Source organism: Lygodium microphyllum, chromosome 5, assembly GCF_053477565.2.
Source record: "Lygodium microphyllum isolate KBCC chromosome 5, Lygodium_microphyllum_v1.1.10, whole genome shotgun sequence".
In the NCBI taxonomy this organism is placed as follows: domain Eukaryota; kingdom Viridiplantae; phylum Streptophyta; class Polypodiopsida; order Schizaeales; family Lygodiaceae; genus Lygodium; species Lygodium microphyllum.
Window position 1 is genome coordinate 273657 of NC_141139.1, and position 22665 is coordinate 296321.

The window sequence follows — 22665 nt, forward strand, 5'->3', positions numbered from 1 at the left end:
GCGCTACTTGGAGCAGGAGGATGCTTGGGTGCTAGGGGGGGATGTGGCTGTAAATCCCTCGCCTTCCAGGATCTGCACAAGAGGCCAAGGTGACTCGGGATTGGATCTCAAGGCCCGCATACTAGTCTTCGGGCGGAATCTTGGATTAGTAATCCCTGTGGATTGCTGGATAGCCTTCGGGCGGATTATGGATAAGCCTACGGGCTGGACTTTATAAATGTATTCCAAAGATAAATATGATAAACTGTTGAAAAGGAACTTGTTTGACACTGTTTTTCTATGTCAAGTGCTAAGATGACATGAAGGAACCGATGCCTAATGGGCTAATTAAGGAAGCTACTTGATGCTTGTCCAACTAAAATGTGGTAGGTAATTAGATAACTAAAACAACCTGAGGAAAGTGCAGTGGATGTGGCCATGGGTCCGTCCTATGGATGAGTGGTCCCGGTTGGCCGGGAACTTTTCTCAATCATAATGGACAGCAAAAAGATCGTTTCAAAGGAAATGAATAGCAAGGGCGCTAACCTAAAGTCTAGGTTATAATAATCTTGGTTTACGCTATTTTAGGGGAACGGAATGGGACTATGCCTTATAGGGACAAAGAGGTTGAACCTTGCATCCCTCTCGTTTCCCATTCTCCTTGAACCAAGTGCAGCGTGAATCCGCTTCGGCCCTAGCATTTCTGCATAAAGTAGTTCACTGGGGTTCGACGCTAGTTGTCGTTTAGGAAATGACCATTGGGTAAAACCCTGATTCAGGTTGATCCTAAGTGAGAACGGCGAGAATACTTCCGCTACGTGGCAAACGCGGAAAGTCCAAGATCGCAAACCCCGTGACATTCCATGGGAGTGCCCGGCGGAGCTTTCTAGCTCTCCTTTTCGATGGACTGCTAAGACGTGTCCTGATTGAAGGGAACAGGTGGACATGTTACATGAATGGTCATGATACCCAAGATTGCGAGGTGTATCTTAATCACCATATCCTATGTCCTTACACTCAATGCAAGCTGGAAATTAGACGAAAGCATTGCTTGTCTATAGAACACCTATGACGCTTTGGCGAGTTTTAGTTAGAGATAATTGATTAAGTGATCTTAGAATTTGAGCAAAAGGTAAGAAAGGTGTGTATCCATCATGTTTTACATTCACAAAGTAATTGAATATCATCTACAAAAATATTAGAGGTGCCCATGAAATTTCTTTAGGGAGGTGATGCCTCATCCCAAGGAATGCACCTTTGACGCAGCCGGTTAGAAGAGTTCATGGGCATGCAATGGATGGAGTGTTTGAGCTAATACACCAATTGGAAGGAAAGACACAATCTACAACCTTGATACCAGAGGAGGCGGTCGGCCTTTTGGACCTTCCTCCAATCTTGAAGCCTAAGATGGAGGCAATGATCAATGCATTAATCACCATGGATGATGAGTCATCTGATCCACTAAGAGAGGGAGCATCCATGTCATTATACGATGGGTGTCAAGTATCTCTCTTGAAGATGTTGTCAAGTGTTTTTTTGAAAACTAAAAAACCCTAGTTAAACTGTAGTTAGGCTTGGTTCTTGTTACATTACTTGTTTGCATGAGAAGTTTTTGTTTTTGTTTCTACTTGGATTTTCGATGTTTGTCTAGCTTAGGATTTGTATTTTTGTTTTGTTTGGATTTTTGAGTGTGGAAACTTGATATTCTTGGTTGATTTTGGTATTTTTTTGAACAAGGTTATCACTAGAGATTGCCAATGGCTACTAAACATTGTGGAATAGGTTTGTTTTCTTATGGAGACTCTTGCACATTATGGGGATTATGGGTTCATGAGCACTTCATGTCACACTTCTTCATGCAATGCACTGGGGGGTCATCTCCTAATCTTTTTAAATGCTTCCAATCCATGGATTGGGATTATGCACATCTTGCACCATCATTGAGCACTAGCATAGCATGAGGCATGCTATATCTATATGCAGTAAATTTTAGTTGCAAATGCACTTGAGAAAGCACGTGTCATTGAGCACACATTATTTCTTACATGCACGATATTTGGGATATTCATCACCAAGTTAGGAACCTATTCTTGAGTGGGTAAGGTGGTTGGATGAGTTTAAGGGTTGTGAAGGATGCCACCAATTGTGAGATGGGTTGTTTATTTTGGTGGACATCTTGAGGACCATCATTTTCTTGAGCGACTGTGAGATTTTGGGTGGGTGGAGCAGAGTATGATATTTCTTTTGATGAGAGTTGAGAGTTGAGGTTAAGGATTTATCTAATCGAGGAACTTTGTTTGCCATTTTGCATGACGTACAAGCATATGTAGACAAGCTAGGTACAATTCTTCAATACATACATTATTTTTGTGTGAAGAATAGCTTGATTGGTTGCATATCATGGATCTGTTATTGCATATTTTCTTGAATCATGAATGGTTGGACACGAAGTTCTATTTCAAAGCATACTTTCTTACTAGGACACATCATAGTGCAACAAATTATGTATGTTCAAAGGAAACAAAGTGGTTTTTGAAAGCTCAACAGATCGTGTTGGAGTTAGGAAAAGTGAAAGACCCTCAATATTCAAAGGCATTATCTAGCAGCCTAGCCTTTTCTATTTTAACATTTCCTCATTTTACTTATGAGGAAATTCTCAAAGATCATCTTGTTGACATGATTCGATTTACATCAAGTCTTGATTATCTAGTGTCCTTATATCATCACCTTCATTACCATTTGGATTGGTTACTCTTAAAACTTTGAAAAGGAAATAAAGTTGCTAGGGATGGAACTATTGGTACTACAGTTCTTACGAGAGACATATATCAACAAAGGTTGTAAATTTATAATAGCTCGGATGAATGTAATGGACCTAATGTGGAAAATAGGGCCTTCTTTTCCACCAGCTCATGTGATATGTGCGGGTTCTCATCATAGTTTCTCATGGACATATCACTCTTTAATTGAAAGTCTTGAGAATATAGATGAAGATTTGGAGTTTGATAAAGGTACATTCGCAAGTTTTTTCACTCCCTAGAATCCTGAAAGAGCTTAGAGATTGCAGAAAATGGACTTCCAATAGACACATGCTATAATCAAAAAGCGTAATGCTTGTTGCTTGATCTTTCTCTTCTCAGACTTTGATAAAGCAGCCCCAAATCCTCTTGTAGATAAATAATGTGTTATAGCCGCATACCAGGAAGGCATGGAAGTTGTATCAATTTTAAATAGACCTTCAATATCCCTTCCTTTAGCAAGAATTTCCTTTTGCTCCCCAAAATCCATAAGACATTCCACAATACCTTGCAGCTTTGGTGGCTTGCTCCTAATCTCATAATCGAACTCCTGCAAAGTGATTAACCACTTTGCTAAATGATCAAGCAGCTGCAACTTGTTTAGCAACAATCTAAGTCCTTCCGCCTTCGTAAAGAATACTACATTCTCATAGAGAATATAATGCCTAAATTTCTTCATGGCAAATACCATTCCAAGGCACAATTTCTCCATGTTCGTATAGTTAACTTCAGATATCCCCAATTTCCTACTAGCAAAGGCAATTGGATGATACCATTTCTCCTTCCAAATTTGAGCTAAACAACATGTTGATACTATGCATTGTGGCTACTGAAAATATATATATAACTTCACCTCTTCTGGGTGCTTTTAAGATTGGCACTTTTGCTAATTCCTGCTTCACATCCTCAAAGGATACGTGACAGGCTTCATTCCACTCAAACAGATAGTTGAAAGATAGAAGGCTCGTCAATGGCAACGCTCTTTCTGCCAGTGCATTGATAAATCTTTAATAATATCCCACTAATGGACAGAAAGTTGTGCACCTCTTTTGGAGTACATGGCAGGCTCATAGAGATTATAACCTTGATCTTTTCAGGGTCAGTCTCACAATACTAGCTAAACTAACCACATGATCAAGTAATAACCCATAGGGCACTCCAAATACACGCTTTCTAGGGTTAAGAGCAATGCAAAAATGTCTACAACACTCAAAAAAATTCCTTACAATAACCAGTTGTCGCTCCCTTGTGGTGGCTGCCCCCAGATCATCAATAAAGACTTTTAACTCCTCTAGGGAGATATCACCAAAGGTCTCATTAGCTATTTGTTGCCAAGACCCATGTGCATTGCATAGACCAAAGGCCATCACATGATACTCAAAGGTACCGAAGACAGTGTGATTAATGTCATTTTTAATTTGTCTTCCTCTGCAATAGGCATCTAGTTATATCCAGCAACACAATCCATGAACGAATAGATTTCCCTACCCACTAATTGATCCAAAATCTAATCAATGAATGGAAACGGGTAGTAATCCTTAATCATCTACTTTTTAAGCTCTCTAAAATATACACAAAGCCAAATCTGATTGCTCCTCTTCTTCATGATAACAACTAGTGAACATCATTCTATGTGTTGAATTGGAATATCATGCTAGCCTTTCGTAGCTTTGTCAATTCTTCGAATAGCCCATCCCTTAATTTGAAAGTCATATGCCTTACTTTCTATCGCACAGGGTGGCTACCTTGCTTCAAAGGAATAGTATAAATAGCCAAGCTGGGAGGAATGCCTATGAACTCATCATAACTCCAAGTAAAGATATCACAGAATTCTTGAATCAAGGATACATAGTCCTTCCTTTCTTCTGAACTGAGCATGGACCCTAATTTAATTGGCCGTGAATCATTCATCATACCAAAGTTGTGAGCCCGATTACATCCACATCCCTTATCCTCTCTTGAGTCTCTATTGGCTCATTCAAAGTCACTTGGTAGATATCCTCTGTAGAGTGAACCTCTCATTGGATTCGTCACTTAATGACGTCTCACTAGCAAATGGAGCAAGAGCTCACTTTTCTCGCCAGACCATTCTCTCCTTTGGTCTTTGAATCGGTTTTGGTGCTTCTTTCTTGGCTTTTGCTTTCTTCTTTGGCGACTCCTTATCGTTCTTAGGGTCGGATTTACCATCTATGGCCTTGAGAGGTCCACCTTCCATATTGGGATTAAGGAATTGCGTCCCCTTATCATCTCGCTTTGGGTTTTCCTCGATAGGTTTTGTTTTGGCTTTGGTGACTTCTTTACCCTTTTGACCTCTCATAATAACCTATAGATTAGAAGCTTCAGTGCCATTGATGCAAACAGCTTCTATAAGGCTAAATCCACTACCACTAGGTAGCTCCTCTACCATAGCTTTCCCTCATTGTAATATTTGTTTCGGTCCTTCATCTTGATGGAGATTATTCCCTTGTGCTCGATGATTAACTAGACCTAACTATTTACTTCCTTGTTGGAGAGAGCTAATCTTACTCCAACAAGTACTAGCTACATGGCCAGACTTCCCACATATGTCACATTTAACATTTAGACAATTCCTAGGGAAATATTGGCCACCACAAACTTACAGCTGAATCTTGAGGGGGCACCCTCTTCAAGGCGTCGACTCCCTATCAAATTCTGTTGCTTCTTAAGGAAATTGACATCAACGGCTATTTTTCTATATTGTTCGCTAATCATATCACTATAGTGCTTCATCATATCCCTAACTTCGCTAAGGACGTTCGAGGCACTTGACTCATAGCTGCGATCGTCTTCCTGTCATTCTATTGGCCTAACCCCTTGATTAGGGATTGGCTCTTGATTCCCTGGAACAATGGTAGGATTTATCGTTGGGCTTCCAACAGTTGGTGGAGCCATCTGACTAGTCATAGGCATGGTCACACTAGGAGGAACTAGTAACATGGGCACATTTGGAATTATGCTTCCTCTCCCATTAGAAGGACTCATGGGGTCATTAGTTCTAAAGTATTTCCAAACCCTAAACTCAGATTCCAGTTTTCCCTAGAGGTATAAGCCACTTGTAATAGTGATTCTACCTCTTCTACTTGTGTAATAACTTTATCAATGTTGGCAAGAGTAACATTGCTCAACTACACTTGAATGTTAAAGTCTAGCCCATTCAAAAAGTATTGCAACTTTGCAACAACAGTTGGAATAGGAATGTATGTTTGCAACTTACGGAATACCTCCTTCAGTTTCTTAGCATACCCAACCATGTACATTCTTGTGAGGTTCTTAATGTGTAACATTGAGGACACGTAGCCAATACTAACCTCCCCTTTCACGGGCAAACTCTCTTCGAAAGGCAGCAAAGAATAAGTCAATTATAGTTATGGTTCTAGCCTCTAGGCTGTGATACTACACTACAGCTCGTCCTTTTAGAGTCACGTTGAAGAACATCATCAAGTTTCCTTCATCTTAAATTCGACAATTAAACATTAACTTTTGGAATTCATTAATGTGAAGTTTCGCATCTTTCTTTGCTAACCCATTAAAATGAATAGAGGAAACCCTAAGGTTGGCAACACTGGTGTCCTTGCTAGGATTATAATGGGTTGCGCCATGGTAACAACCAGATTCGCTAAAGGAGTTTGAACAATCGCAACTATCACTTGACTCAAAGTGGACGGACTAATTGGAAGGGGGGAAGTACTAGAGCTTCCTCCCCCTAAACGAACTATGCATCGAGCTAGGGTTACTAAGACCCCGCCCTTGTAAGGATATTGGACCACTCCTTTGCAGATAATATCAAGAAAGACAACTCATTATTTTAAGGAAATGTTTGGAGCATTGCAAACAGTTCTACATTGCTCTTAATTCACAAAAGTGCGTCTTTGAGGTGCCCTAGGGTGGTTACTAGGCCATGTGGTTAGCTTGGCTAGTATTGCAACTGACCCTGAAAAGATAAAGATTATAGTCATTATGAGCCTGCCACATACTCCAAAAGAAGTGCATAGCTTTTTGTCATCAGTGGGAGATTTATTAATGCATTGGCAGAAAGAGCGTTGCCATTTGACGAACCTCCTATATTTTAAATATCTGTTTAATTGGAATGAAGCATGTCAAATATCCTTCGAGGATGTGAAGCAAGAACTAGCAAAAGCCTTGGGTAAGTTACTATGTATAAAAATATGCATCATGTGAGTTCAAAAGAAGGGAATTATTAAAAAGATAGTCTTATAGATATACATTCACAGAAGGAAAAAATTTAAAACACATAAATTTATTCGTAAAAGGAGTATCTATATTTCGTGTGTGTAATTTGTACATAAGGGTATTATTAATTCATAAAACTAGCTAGGATTTTCTTACCAAAAAGGGGTCTCGAATAATTCCTTCCACTTATATAGTGATGGAGTTGTCAATTGTTGTAGACAATAGAACTGCTTAGATGTGATGGGAGCCAAGAGTTATAGGCAAGGGCCATTGGAGCTCTTGGAATGTTTGTGGAGGTTGCATAAGTGAGGCATCTAAAAGCAATGTTTTTGTGTTTTTTATATTATTGAACTACAACTTAGTGTAGTTTATGTAACATTTTCAATTTCTAAATGGTATCACACAATTGCATAGTTTAATCAAGGTTTACATGCAATACCAATATAACTTAAGATTGATGTTACACATTTTTTTTTCAATCAAATATCACATGTCACACTAATTTATATGAATCAATCATAGGTGGCAATTATGTTTTTAATTGAAGATCTAATGCAATCTATGTTACATTTTCAATGTTTTTCATATATTGTAATTGTGTATTTCCTTTTTAAGATTATACTACAATCGTGTTTTTAATGTTTTTCATATACTGAAATCATGTATTTCTTTTAATTGTGATTATAAGTTTTGTCAAGTTTTTGTCATGTCCATATGCAAGTGTGTAAGGTTTAAGCCTTCGTTATCATGCTTATATTCTTGCCTTTCTTTATTGTGGACAATTTGTGATTTATGATGGGCATTGCCAAAGCTCTCCATATTTGCTTGATAGAGGCCAAGGGATTTCACACTTACTCACTGATGTGCTTTGGGATTCAGAGAAAAATTTACATCTTTCTCGCACACTGCTTGGACATGCAGCCAAGATGCTAGAAGATCTTAAAGAGTTAGCACCAACATCTACATCAAAGGAGAAGGTAGCCTTATGGAACATGAAGTGGAAAGAGGAGGTGGCACGCTCAAAGAGGGCGAAGGACTTGTCTAGTGCAATTTCTTTGCCAAAGCGTCTTAAGACCACCATAGGTGCAAGTCCTAGTTTCGGTCCCACCATGCAGTAAGGTGATTTGTTGTTGTTGGGGGCAAGAACTATATTGCGCACATTGAGGAATCACCAATGTGCACCAACAATTGGTGTTCCCTTTGATGCTATTAAGCTAGGGAAAGTGATTGCCCAAGGGGCCTTCGGAAAGTGTGTTGAAGCTACCATAGACAACATTAGCTATTTTCCTTCAAATTTAGCATATTGCGCTAAAATGTACAAGGAATCCAACAACACTAAAGTACAACAATTTTGAGTGGAGCATGGGATGTAGAAGGTTAATGCATCAATTGTGCAATGCATTGCCTTTACTTTTGAGCTCGAGTTGTTTATGTTTACCGAGACTCTTCGTTTGAATTGTGAAGGGTTTACAATGAAAGAAGCATGGAGAGCATTTTCATTAATGAAAGAATATCAAGAAAGCTTTCCTAATATGATGAAGCTATGGCAAGCTACTATTGTTATTACAGCAAGCACTGTGGCATGTGAAAGAGGTTTCTCATGACAAAATATGATTAAGGATGCAAGAAGAACATCAACGTCAATCAAAACATTGGATGCTCTCATTCATGTTGCACTTACAGGACCAAAGCTAGATGATGTAGAATGGGATCGAGTTTTTTAGATTTGGCAAGATGCTAAAGAACGTAGGATATATGATGTTTGAGCAATGCAAGTTGTATGATGTTGGGTACCTTCATTCTTTAGTGAGTCTTTTTCCTTTTGTGTTTTCTAGTGGCATGTCAAAGTAGTTGATTACCTTGGATATTTTGAGATTCTAAGCCTTTAGTACTAGTTGTAGTTACCTATAATAGTTTTAGAGCTTGACTTTTTAAGTGATTGAAATGTGGGGAATCCGAATCTATAGATACCTTTGGCTACACAATTGCAATTTGCACTGATTTATCCTTAAATTTTGGAAAAATTACAATTTGAAGGGGGGTTTTTTTCTTCCACGCCACAATGGGTAAAATGAAGGGCAATGATGATTTTAGAACATTCCCTAAAATACTCATGAAGGGCATCCATGAATGTCAAAAAGCAGGCTTGATTATTACCTCCATCATGCACGCACCACCTAGGACCCAATGCTATTTGCTCCTACATATCATTTTCTGAACATTATTATCATGTACTAATCATGTAGTACCTAACCTTTACCAATTTTCTTCAACACTTATCTCTTCAACATCATTGTACTATGTACCCTCCCCTCCAATAGTATTGCATTTGCATTACATGAATAACTTTTGATGAATGTGGGACCAAGTAGATATAAAAATTTTATAGCATTATGCAAATCCACCATTAAAGGAAATGATCAGATATAAGGCAAGATTTATCTAGCATGCAATCCACTTGAAACAGGTCATCCAATCACCACAATGTCTGCACCACCAAATTCTACAACTAATTTTGCTAAGTGAAGCTGCATGCGAATGCACTCTAACCCAATTTCAGAGGCCAAAACCTCCATCATGCATGCACCACCTAGGCCCTACTGCCATTTGCTCCTACTTATCATTTTCTTTACATTATTATCATGTACTAATCAATGATCATGTAGTACCTAACCTCTACCAATTTTCTTCAGCACTTATCTCTTCAAAATCATTGTACTATGTACCCTCCCCTCCAAAAGTATTGCATTTGCATTACATGAATGATGCACATTATTATCATGCACCAATCATGTAGTACCTAACCTTTAACAATTTCTTTCAACAAACTTATCTCTTCAACATCATTGTACTATGTACATTATTATCATGTAGTACCTAACCTTTACCAATTTTATTCAACACTTATCTCTTCAACATCATTCTACTATGGACCTCCCCTCCAACTGTATTATCATGTACTAAAATCATGTAGTACCTAACCTTTACCAATTCAACATTTATCTCTTCAACATCATTGTACTATGTACCCTCCCCTCCAACAATATTGCATTTGCATTACCTCCATCATTCACGCACCACCTAGGCTTGTAAGGAAAGTAGGTTTATTGTCTTCTCTTGCTTTGTGGGCGTAAACTTTGGTTAATACAATCGCATAGTTTCAGTGCTTCTTCTGCTTCCACAACACATTCTCCAGTTGGTCTTAGGAAGTCTAGAGTCTTAGGTAACAAGTGGAAAGATAAAGATAAAATTAAGAATAACTTATAAAAATAACATTGCAAAAGCTCTAACCCAAAATTCTAAACTTTACCCTGATACTAATTTTTGCAGTGGATGTATGGAACTCGCTCTTATCATGAATACTTATCTATGTAATCATTGCTTCTTTCTAATATAATTTAAGCACTTTTATGAAAAAAATGTAAACTATTCTACAATAAAAAGGAAAATTTTTGCCAAGAACCGCTAGCTCAAGTGGTAGCGATATGGCATGAGATACCCGAGGTCAAGGGTTCCATTCTTGCGGGTTGCGGTGAGGCACCATGTATGTTGTAAAAAGTGATTTGGCTCCACTTGGTTGGTCACCAAGTTGGACGTTGTCGTTGCGTTGGGGGTCAAAGGTCTACCATCGAGGTTTGGAGCAGAAGGGTAATGGGAGATTCAAGGTGAGAAGAGAGAAGAGAAAATGGATTTGAGAGATCTTGGGATATGGAGAAGATTGAAATGGAAAAGAAGATGTCCACTTTTTTTTAAATACTTTTGGCAGACATAGACCCCGTGACATAGATCCAAGTACATGAAAATGATTGGGGAATCAACAGCCCATTAAAAGCTAAGACTTTGGCTCAATTTTAATCTAAATACACAATCCAAATGCGAGCCCAAATGATTATAATCCAATGAATGACAATGAAAGACAACTCCAAGATACAAGTATTTGAGTGGTAGAATCTACTACATCCAAGGCATAGACCAAAAGAACTTGGAAATGCACTGACAAAGCTTTTAATTCACTTCAGCCCTGTTTTATAACAGTAATTTCCAACCCATAAACAAGCTCCAAAAATGCACATAAACGCAAGAATAAGCCTCTCTAATCACTGCCAAATGAAGCCTTGCCCTATTAGGGACCAATATCAACACATACAACCATATAGATCTCTTGTATCCTCTTCAAGAAGGCATGAGCTGTGGGCTACCCTATTTATGACAGGTTTTAACAGTCCAAATTAGCCCATTACACCTCCAAGATCTCACCTTTACTTGCCCCAAAGGTCATAAGAGTTCCTGGCCACAAGAAGGCATCAATAGGTGTAATAAGAAATGGCAAGATAATGAAGAAGAAAACTCAAGAGAGCATGCTGTCTATTAAATCCCTGTTATACCCTATTCATGGCACCCATAATGCTCTCTTCTTTTTCCACAAAATGCATGGTCCAAAGGTCACTTACCTTCATGGGCTTGAATCCTGGCAATTGCCTTGAGCTCACTTGAGTTGCCTTGCCTTGAAATCTCCATCAAATGGTGCGGCTCATCCTCCATCTCCCTAAAATTGCACAAAAAAACACGGGTTGCTCCTCTTTGGCTCATACACAACAATTATATCACCTATAGTGACTAGAAGTCATCCAAGTCATCAAGCAAGTCTTATTTCATGTCCCACAATATAAACCTAGTGAACTTAGGCATTCCAACTAACATTCAAGTAAATGAGCTTCATGAATCAATGTGACATGTCCTGTAAGCTGTTAAGTGAAACTTGTAAACCAAGCTAGATATCCTCATGTACTCTAACATTTCCCATTTTCATGCTACAAACTGAAATTCCATAGAAAGTACCAAGTAGACTTAGCAAACAAAGTGTCAAGCAAGTCAAATGAAGTAAAGAAACAACTTATTGATGTATGGAAGTTTGTCATGTGGATTCTCCTAAAGTTCATCAGAAATCATAAGAACTCCATGTTTCCAGCTATGGACATAAAACCCTTTGACATTCACCCCCTCCTAACGTGCACATCCTTCGGCATGTGCCACTTCATGAAGTTGCAGGTTAAGGAGGTTCGTGTCATGTCATGTCTTCATCTTCATCTTCTAAATCTTCTTCTTCTTCCATGTCTTCAAGTTCATGGCTCACATCCAAGTCCTCAAGCTCATATGTAGAAGACTCTCTTCGTTTGAAGAGCTTGATTCGCTTTCCAGCCCGGTATCTTCATCATGGTCCCATCCATTTCAACCAATGTATAGGTAGCATTGTCATGTACTACCTTCACCACATATGGGCCACTGACTAGCTTTCTATGAGCACTATACTAATTATCTAGGCTGCTGTCATAGACTAGCACCCAATAATTTTCTTGGATAGCTCTTGGACAGAGTCGATGCCGCTTGTCAAACCTCTTCTTGTTCTTCAATCTTGCTGCCTTCAACCTTTCAATGGCTATATTGGCATCTTCACACCTTCTCTCAAGCTACTTTATGCGTAAAATCAGCAACTCTTCTCTGCTTATACCTTCATCCCAAGGCAAGATACTCCATGTAACAATAGACTCCTCAATAGGCATGATAGATGGCTACCCATACATCAGTTCAGTCGACATATATCTATCACTACTTTTGGGTGGTTCTATTAGCCCATAATACAAATGGAAGCATTCTAGGCCATTCTTTGATCTTTCCTTTGCAAGACTTTGCCAAAGCTTTGAGAATAGGTTGATGTCCTCTTTTGCTTTTACCATTGCCTTCAGGATTATAGGCTGATGTTAGAGACAATTTGATTCCCAATTGCGAAAAGAAGTTGTGAGCCTCATCGGCATCCAACTCCCCTCTATCAACAATTACTTTGCCAACAAAGCCATACCTGCAAAATACTTCTTCAAGAAAAAACCTGCAACAGCTTGAGTGGTCTTCGTAGTTAAAGCTTTACCTTCAACTTGATTTGTGAGATCTTCTCTAGCAAGCACTAGATATCTCATATTCCATATCCCTGTAGACAATCAATGACCCATCTGTAATGTATGGATAAAGGAAAGGTATGCTGAAGCCCATCTCTACACTTAACAATAGAGTACATTTCACAAACATTAGATGGTTCAACAAAGTGCTCAATGTCTTTATACAAGTTTTGCCACCAATACTTCTCCTTGATTTTGGAAAAAGTGCCCCATATGCCTCTATGGCCAGCCCATAAGCTTTCATGAAACTCCTCCATTACCTATCTTTGAGTCTTCTTATCCCCCAAGACACAAACAGGCGCTCCTCTTTTCTTCTTTGCATTCTTCCATAGGTGACCATCTTTGAGAAAAAAGCCATAAGCCTTCCTCTTGATTCTCTTGAATTCTTCTTCAGTCCAAGCATCCTTCTTTTTCATAGTGCTTAAATATTGGCCTATTTCTAGCTAATCATCTGCATAGTATTCTTCCAAGAAATGAGTTAAGACTGAAGCAAAACATTGAGCATGCTATCATCTAGCTTCCCCCCTTCTTTCCATGGTCTTTTATTCATTCTTTGCTGCTGTAATTTTTGTTATAGCAGTAGTACCTGTTGTACTTCCTATAATCAATGTTGTATCTACATTTATGACAACTGTACCATCATTATGAAGAGTTGTACTTGCTGTTTTGAGATTTGTACCTACATTTACAGCACTATTTTTAGCAAACATAGACTCCTTTGCTTCATCATCCATCATCTCTCCTTCATCTTCATATCTTGCACATGAAAGCATGTCAGATTGTCTCTTCCTGCAATATGCTTCAAATCAGGGATTAAAGATTTTATATATGCTATCCATCTCAACATAGCAATGTCAAGAGTAGAACAATTGGCAATCATGCCCAAGAGTGGTATGTAATCTATTTCAACCACTACATGTGCACCCATGAAATAATCCCAATCACATTTCAATGTAGTCACAACTCCCCAAAGCTCTCTTTTAATTTGTGCATATCTTCTTTAGCATTCATTCAATACCTTTGCTCTGAAGTGGATTGCATACCTATTTCCATCAAGATCATCTTGTCCAATAGCCCATCCTATCCCAATAGGACTTGTGTCTACTGTGAGTATGATAGGTTGTCCATTAGAGTAATCAACCCTCTTTAAGGTAGGGGCTGAAAACAACTTCTTCAATTTACGAATAGCTTGAGTATGCTCTTTTTCCCACACAAATCTATGGCCTTTTCTTAACAACTGATAGAGATTTTCAGCTACATGAGCAAAGTGTGGTATCCATATAAGATAGAAAACACATGCTCTAAGAAATATTCTCACCTATGAGACATTTGTACAGATCTCCCGCATCTTGCTGATGGCATCAGGAGAAGGCTTGTGTCCATATGGGCCACACATATGCCCAACCACAAGAACTTCTTCAACTCCAAAGATAGATTTAGCTCCTGAAAGGGTAAGATGGACTTCTTCAAGTCTAGTCAAAATTTTGTCAATCATTAATATGGTCAGATACAAACTTCCTACATCCATGCTCATTGAGCTCTTCATTCTTCTCATGAATCTCACATCCTTTGATCAGCACATCATCAAGGAAAGGAAGAGTTAGTTGTGGAATGTAATCTCTTAAAACTTTTTGCATGGCATTCATCATATGAGCCATTGAATTTGTTGCTCCTTGCAATAGAGTACACATGCAAACCAATCCAAGAGGTGACTTCATTGTGGTAATGTCCTAGCTTTCCAATGAAAGCTGGAATTGGTCATAGTCTGAATAAAGTCACCCATAGAATAGATTGCTCTACCTGCAAAAGCTTCAGAAAACTCATCAACAATAGGACCCAAACCAACATTTTTTATAGTTATTTTATTGACAGGCTGCAAGTCTTGAATAAAATGCAAAGATCTGTTATTCTTGGGCACGGTGAATCATCGATTGGAATACGAAGCTGAAGATGGCTCCAATATCCACATCCTTATCTTCTCATTTAGAAGCTCTAGTAACTTAGGCAAATGAGTCCTAGGTACTAGAATTGGTTTTAGATTCCATGGTATATGTGGAACCGTGAATATTATCATCGGTGCCACAACACTTGGATCCACACAGCCAATTTCATTAGGTTGGAATACAAAAGCTTTACCATGCTTCATTAACATCTGCATAAAAGATTGCCTTTTAGCCGGCAAGAGAAAAGAGTCATCACCAACTTTTAACTCCCGCAAGCTTTCTGTTGTAAATTTGTGACCAATCTTCTTGGGGTCACGTAGACTTGGCTGATTGGATGCCTTTTCAACGAGCCCTTCACTTTCAGGAGGTAGTGGAGTAGCCATCGGCTTGACTTTCTTATCAACTGTCTTATATTTTGTTTCTACAACTGCATCAACCCTGTTTGGCTACCCAAAAGCTTCATGATCAGCAAATGCTTGAATTATTTCATAAATGTCCAATGTGCATACCTGTATGGATTGATTTTCAGCTTGATTTTCTACATGAATAACTGCATGTATTTCAATCAATGAATAACTTCATTTTCAGCCAAAATATCATATTGCTTCAGCTCCCGCTCCGCATGACATAAATACTTTCTTTCAACCCTATTCATGGCTGAAAAACTCCTATAACAGCCCACACTATTGGCTGTAAATACCTGCAAATCAGCCAAAGACATGACCTCCTTTGCATGTGGAGGCAAATCCATATTGCATGAGGTACTGCCATAGCCTCCACTTATAGTAGTGTAGCCCGAAAACCCTTAAATTCTCGAGCATTAGGAGGCACATGATGATCTCTCAAGCCATCTCTATTACGAGGATGATTCACACATACAGTAAGAAATTGGACAGCTCTTTCATTATCCTTACTTCTTACCCAAGCATATGGTGAACCATCATGAAGAGCCTTTGTCTCTAATCAAGACTTTTAAATGAAAGGTTGCCCAAGAATGATGGGATAGCTGCAAGAATCTTGAACAAAGAATTGGAATTCATCTTTTACATCTCCAATAGTGACCCGCACATTGGGACATGCGGCATATAGATCAAGAGAAGAGTTATTGGCTGCTCTCATATGCCATCCTGGGTCCACATCTATGGGCCATCCGCCATTCTCATAGAGACTTCGTGCCATGACATTGATCTCCGAACCATGATCTATGAGTGCGATGCATGGTGTCTCCCTTTCTCCAATCTTAACAATGGTTTCTGTTACTGCCCTCGCCCAATGGGTACGAGAGTAGTGAGGTGGAGATGGTGACATCATGGCAATACTATTGGAAGGTGATGGAGATGCAGGTGGTGGTGAAGAAGATTGAGGAAATGTCGCTAAAGTGATAGGCAAGGTGGAGCTATAGCTAGAGGGATTACTAAGTGCATGAGAGGGAAGTTGTGAAGAATGAAGAGGTGTAGGAGAAGGAGCATGGACATTGGATGAATGATGAAATGGCTTGACTTTTTGCATGGATATTGATGGAAAATGTATAGGCCTAGGCCTAAACAATACAGGATATGAGGTCCCTATAGTAGGAAAAGAACTAGGTGATATAGGCTCAAAGGCACTTGTGGATGGTACGCTTGAAACCCTTTAAGGTGTGATGGGAGGGGGAAAGGGAGTGGGCAGTATTGACAAGGGGGAAGGTGCATGACCTAAAACCGAGGACCTATAAGCATGAAAATTAATTAGAGACCTTTTGAAATCATGAAAGGCCTCATCGGGGTCCTGTGGTAAGGGAACCACGTCAACAGAATCCATTTCATGCACTTGGAGGATCTTCTTGCACTGCTTGGGTAGGATGTGGCATGCGTACATTCGAGGGCCTAATGGCCTGAGGATCCCTTTGGGATGAGGCTATTGGAAAACACAAAGACATTGTGCTAATGCAATGAATAAGCCTACATTACAACATAAGACAAAATACTCATTAATAGTAGATATAAAAATACTTAAAACTAAGCTACGCAACAATTACATGGCAAAGAATTGCATATGTGGATGTGTTATGCTTGGTGTAATGGCCAAGCAAACGTGTCTCTATCCCATAACCAAAAAAGCTTACAAAACTATTGATCAAAATCTATTTTATTTTGTTGGGGAGAAATATGTGTTGAGGAAAAGGATTCAGTCATCTTTATAACTTCCATGTTCAAATTCATTCAAAAAGTTATGCAAGAAAGGAACGTAGACTTTAAATGTGCGCCATTGCATGTATGAAAGACATGTCATGATGAGCATTTCCGAAGAAACAAAGTAAATCAAAAAGACCCACAACTTTACATAACTAGGAAGCATGGATCGATTTTTGCACACTATAAATGTGTTAGCAATACGTTGTATGCAACATCCACAAGAAAAGGACGAAGAAATTTTCAAAGACCTCTAACATTTTAATGCTCACAGCGACAACCTCTTACAAATGAGATTACAAATTGGTGTAGCATTGCAAATGGTAGAAGAAAGAAATGAATATTGATATCCACATAACACCATCACATATGATCAATCTCCAACACATGCTATAAAGAACTAAGGTTTGACGAATTTTTATCGTGCAATGTAGGAATGAATTTTAGAAGAATGTTTTTAATGCATTTTCTTTATCATTGTTACCAAAAAATTTTGCTAGTGGATAGCGTTTTTGTGTTCATTGCAATTCTACAATGAACACAGAAATGCCTTCTATTATTGTCGCAACCAAATGAATATTACCTTGTAATCCAAACTAAAATCCTAATGTTATTTCTTTACGTTGAATGATGCAAAGACTACAATCTCTGGAAATTCTATAACACAAAAAGGCAACTAAATACAACGATAGTCAAGGCATAGACTAAAAACTTAGCACTATTATCAAGAGAAGGCCAACAATTAAGGAGATCAGACGTGCATATGAGAAGATAATCACAATACATAAATGCACCCAAATAAATTCAGGATTGCTGTAGGAAGTCAGTGTTCTCCTATAGGCCATGTAGACACCTTCCAAGCACAAGAAACATTGAAGTCTTAAATTAAGATCTGTACCCAAAGCATTGCTAGTAAAATAGTTCAATTTATCTATATGCAGTAGTGGAATCGCAGACAAACAGACCACAGTTTCATTCACATTATTAGTTCCCATTTTATAAATCCATTATCAAGGGTTTTTTTACCAATATTATTTTTGCAACAGGGCCACAAACGTTCTGTGTGAAATTCATTCCTAACAGGTGATTTGTGTGGCTGCCTTCAGCTAACAAGCAACATTGTAATCCATACCATCATATTTTTAGATTGAGAGAGAGAGAGAGAGAGAGAGAGAGAGAGAGAGAGAGAGAGAGAGAGAGAGAGAGAGAGAGAGAGAGAGAGAGAGAGAGAGGGGGGAGAGGTCGTTTGGAAGATTTGGAGAACCGTTTCTTCCATAAGTGTACGCAAACAGGATGCAGCTACATCTCTCTCGATTGAATAACAAGAAACCAAGATTTCGGTAATGAAGGAGTGACCAGAGGGTGAGGGGGAGATATACAGTAATATCACGAAGAAATAGTTTTCAATTGAGGGAAGATCATTGAACATACATGTTAATGCGTTGCCCTCTTGATGAAGACTCGCACCTGCTCTTCTTAAGTTCCTCCTGAATCCTTTGCCTATCATAAACAAAGAAAAACGTGAGTCCTTGAGCAGGGGAGGCATCGATTTTTTTCCTCAAAATATATTCCAATCAATGCATGCATGTAAGACTGCGGGTTGTTAGAGCAAAGTGCCTACAGTTGTTGTGTTCGTAGCGCAAATTTGGGTTGCTAAAAATGCTGCAAAGGTGAAGAATTGTTAAAACTTGTATGCATTGATTCAACCTCTAAATGGACTACAACTAGTTCACAAAGTATCTCTATTTTGAGTGGTGCTAGCTCGACTAGTAGGAGTACCAATTTTTTCATGATGAAAGTTATTGCCACCCATTCACATGCCATTGACTTGAACTATGACGACTTGTGCAAGTCAAATCGATTCGCGCATGGCGTGGGCCTAAATGAATTGCAAAAAAAAAACGTCAAATAGTGCAATTTGCAAGGCTCAAGGTTTAATGCTGAATTAATTGCAAAAAATTCAAAAAAAAAACAACCATCAAAATTTGAAGAATAAAGTTTAAAACTTTCAAAAAAAATTAGTTTTAAATATGGCAAACACATGTAATTTTATTCAAAAACCCCTGCAAAATTTTGATGTTTTTTTTTCATGAACTTTGATTTCACATCTACTTGCATCAACTTTTATTCTATATTTGAGCCATTCCATGTGCAAGTAGAATTTATCTCCACAAGTTGTGATGGTATACCTAGTAGGCATGAGTTTACTCTCCCTTCTTTGTGAAGTTTACACAAAGTATCCCCTCAACAAGTGAACTCTGATCACTAGTGGATTTGGGACAAATGCTTTTCCCTCATTGAACAAATGTATTTTCTTTTTTTTTAAATGCAAGAATAATATTTATATTATCATGAAATATTTATAACTCCTCTAGGGAAGTCCATAAATGTCAAAAAGAGACTAGTTACAAGACTTTATGAAGCATATTAGCTACAGCCTTAAAGGTGCCACCTACTTAGGTACACAAAAGATAATGTAGCATAACCAACCTTGGTTTTACCAAAAAGCACAAAATCACAAGTATTCTAGATGGCTCTTAACACAAATGCTCTGAGTATGTTCCATTACTTAATCTCCTCCTCATTAAATCTTCCTCGATCCTGAGTAGAACTCGTTTCAACCCAAAAAATCATGCCAATCCTACTTTATGTAACACCTTCGTAACCTTAGCCCAAACCCTTTTTTTTTGACCACTTAGCCAACTTGCCTTCCACCTTCATAAGAAGCCAATCAAAGCATTCTCTCATCGTCACAATAGTGCCTAGTGGGCAACCTACGTAATGAAAGACCTCGCCTAGTCCCACATACCTAAAGCCATACTCAAGTACCCATGTAGGACGGTCTCCCTAGCTTAGTAGAACCAATTCAATCTTTTTTGTGCTCACAACAAAGTGAGAGAGAAAACAAAATTCATCATAAAGGGAAAGTAATCTATCCACTAAAGATTTATTAGCGAGCATTACATTTGAATCGTCATTGAGGAAAAATTGAGTTGCAAATGCTTGACCATCAAGCACGCTCATTGCCTTACTAGATCTTTCCCTGACAAGTTTGTCAACATTCCTTAGGAAAGCATAGGTTATTAATGGAAATAAAGGAGGGGAAATGGGGCACCCTTAGCAAATGGATCTATTTGAGAGTAAACCCTTTAGATAGGATACCATTTACTAAGACATTAGCAGAGGCATTGTTGAAAAGAGCATTTATTATGTTGTAAACATCCACACCAAACCCTTATTTATCCACCACAGCAAGGACGAAGTCTCATCTAATGCGATCATAAGCTTTGTCCAAATCCATGTTAAATAGCAAAACTTATTGACCACTATTGGAAATATAATCAATTCACAAACCTAAGATTCAAGACCACATCATGAATCCTCCTCCCAAAGATGAAGCCATACTGCCTAGGGTGCACTAGCCGAGCAAGGAGGCGCTTGATTCAAAAATCTAAAGTCTTCGAAAACACTTCGTAGGGTAGGTTAAGCACGGTTAGGGGGCACTAGTGGGATGGTTGGGTGGGTCTTCACCTGAGACTTGGGGTTGAGCTTAATGAGGCTTTCATTTACCTCCTTATCCACCTCACCCTTCTCTTTTGAAGTTATCGATTAAAGTTGTTAGGTCTTTCAGAGAAAAACCTCATGCAAAGCCAAATAAAATTCTACATGAAAGCCATTCACCATAACTCTTTCTCTCGCTTGTGCTTCTGCTTCAAGGATCACCTCCCTTCAACTGGTATTAGAGTCTTCTTCTTTGTGAGCTCAAGGTTTTTTCAGCACACTCAACTTCCATTCAAATATCTACAACAATTATCTCTTTGTTGGGAGCCATAGCTACTCCATTCGAGCTTCCTTGCATTCTTCTTGGGCACTCTTTGAGCCTTCTTGAGATTAGCGTCTAAGGATTTTCTTTTTCCCATGGACTTGAGGTTGAAGGAAATTTCCTCCTCAAAAAATGAGCGATTCAGAAGCAATGCCATATTAGCAAGGATTTTTTCAATTTCAACAACCAAGAATTGATCGACCTACCTAGTCCATTCTTTAGAGATCACCGGCTTAGTACCAACAATGGATGCTTATGGAATACAATCCATTAGAGTGCATTCACTAGCATCTTGAATTGCAATAATTGTCTCCCTCTGATACTTTGAATTAGGGAATTGACGTAAAGCTGGTTTTTGGAGCATTGTTAAGGAGATCCCACTTAGCTTTTAGTTGATCTTTGTCACTTTCAGCATGATGCTTCTCTTGCCCCTTAGTGTAATTTTCAACATCTTGAAGGAGGAGAAGCACATTTGAAGGAGCCTGAACAAGACAGTGAACAATGCTATCTCAAAAACTTGCAGCAGTAGATGATTGGACTCCAGAGCTTGAGCTAGAGCACATCCATGCTTCTTTGATAAGGATGTGATTGCTTCCATACACTAATGCCAATAAGAGCATGGTCCTTTTCACCCTCTGTACCAACACTCCAAGTTCCCTTTAGGTTAGACACAAGACTTGCATTATTTAGGAAAGAAACATTGAATTTATAAGGCAGTGGGTCACTTATGAATTGTGTTGTGCATATTACCCTTGTCCACATCATTATAGGGAGACAATAATAAGTGAGTATATTTGATAGTACACAAAATTGTCCCCCTAGGGCCATCTGCCATCCTTCAACACAACATGCATCTGATCAATCCTAGTAGCCCTCCATGTAGAGTCAGCATGATGATTGTGCTAGGTGTAAGAATTTTCTAGCCCTCCAGGACTAGCTCTTTCTACAAAGACATTGGAGTTATAGGCAGAGAAAACATCTACCCTTTCACCTCCCACCATGAGGCTAGTCACCACGACATGGCCATTGCCTTCCTTCCACAACAAGGATGGCTTTTAATAGCCTCTGATCTTGAGCAAGGTTCCTGCTTTTCCTCTTCGATTTAAATAAGAAAATGCTAGGAAGCCATCCCTAGCTTGAAGACCTCACATTCATCAAGACCAATCATGACCTCATGCACAGCCACAACATTGAATGCGTACGAGAAGCAAACTTTTGGAGCAAACTTTTTTTGGTAACCCCCAATTTCTATTCTACATAGTTCACTTGTTCCAATCTTTATTGCAACCACACTCATTATGACAACCTTCACTTACACCACTATTAACAACACCACCATCACCATCACCACCACCACCACCTCTGTCACCATCACCACCGCCTCTAGCACCAGTTTCTCCTCCTCCTCCTCAATACCAGCATCACCACCACCATCCATATGCTTGTTTCTCTCCTTCTATCTCATTTCCTCCCACCCACCGTCTCTCTCTCTCTCTCTCTCTCTCACACACACTCTCTCTCTCTATATATATATATATATCGCCCAGGATCCTAACTCCCATACTATCTCTTTCTCCCCCCATCTCTAAATTCCTCTCTCTCTCTCTCTCTCTCTCTCTCTCCAAAGGACGTTAAGAGATCTTTCTTTGTTTCTTTCTCTCTCTCTCTATGTATGCATGTATGTATCTGTGTGTGTGTGTGTGTGTGTGACATTATTTGTTTTACCTTGCTAAATATCTACTTGTGTGCTAGTTTTTAATAGCTATATCCTTACATAGTAGTATTTGA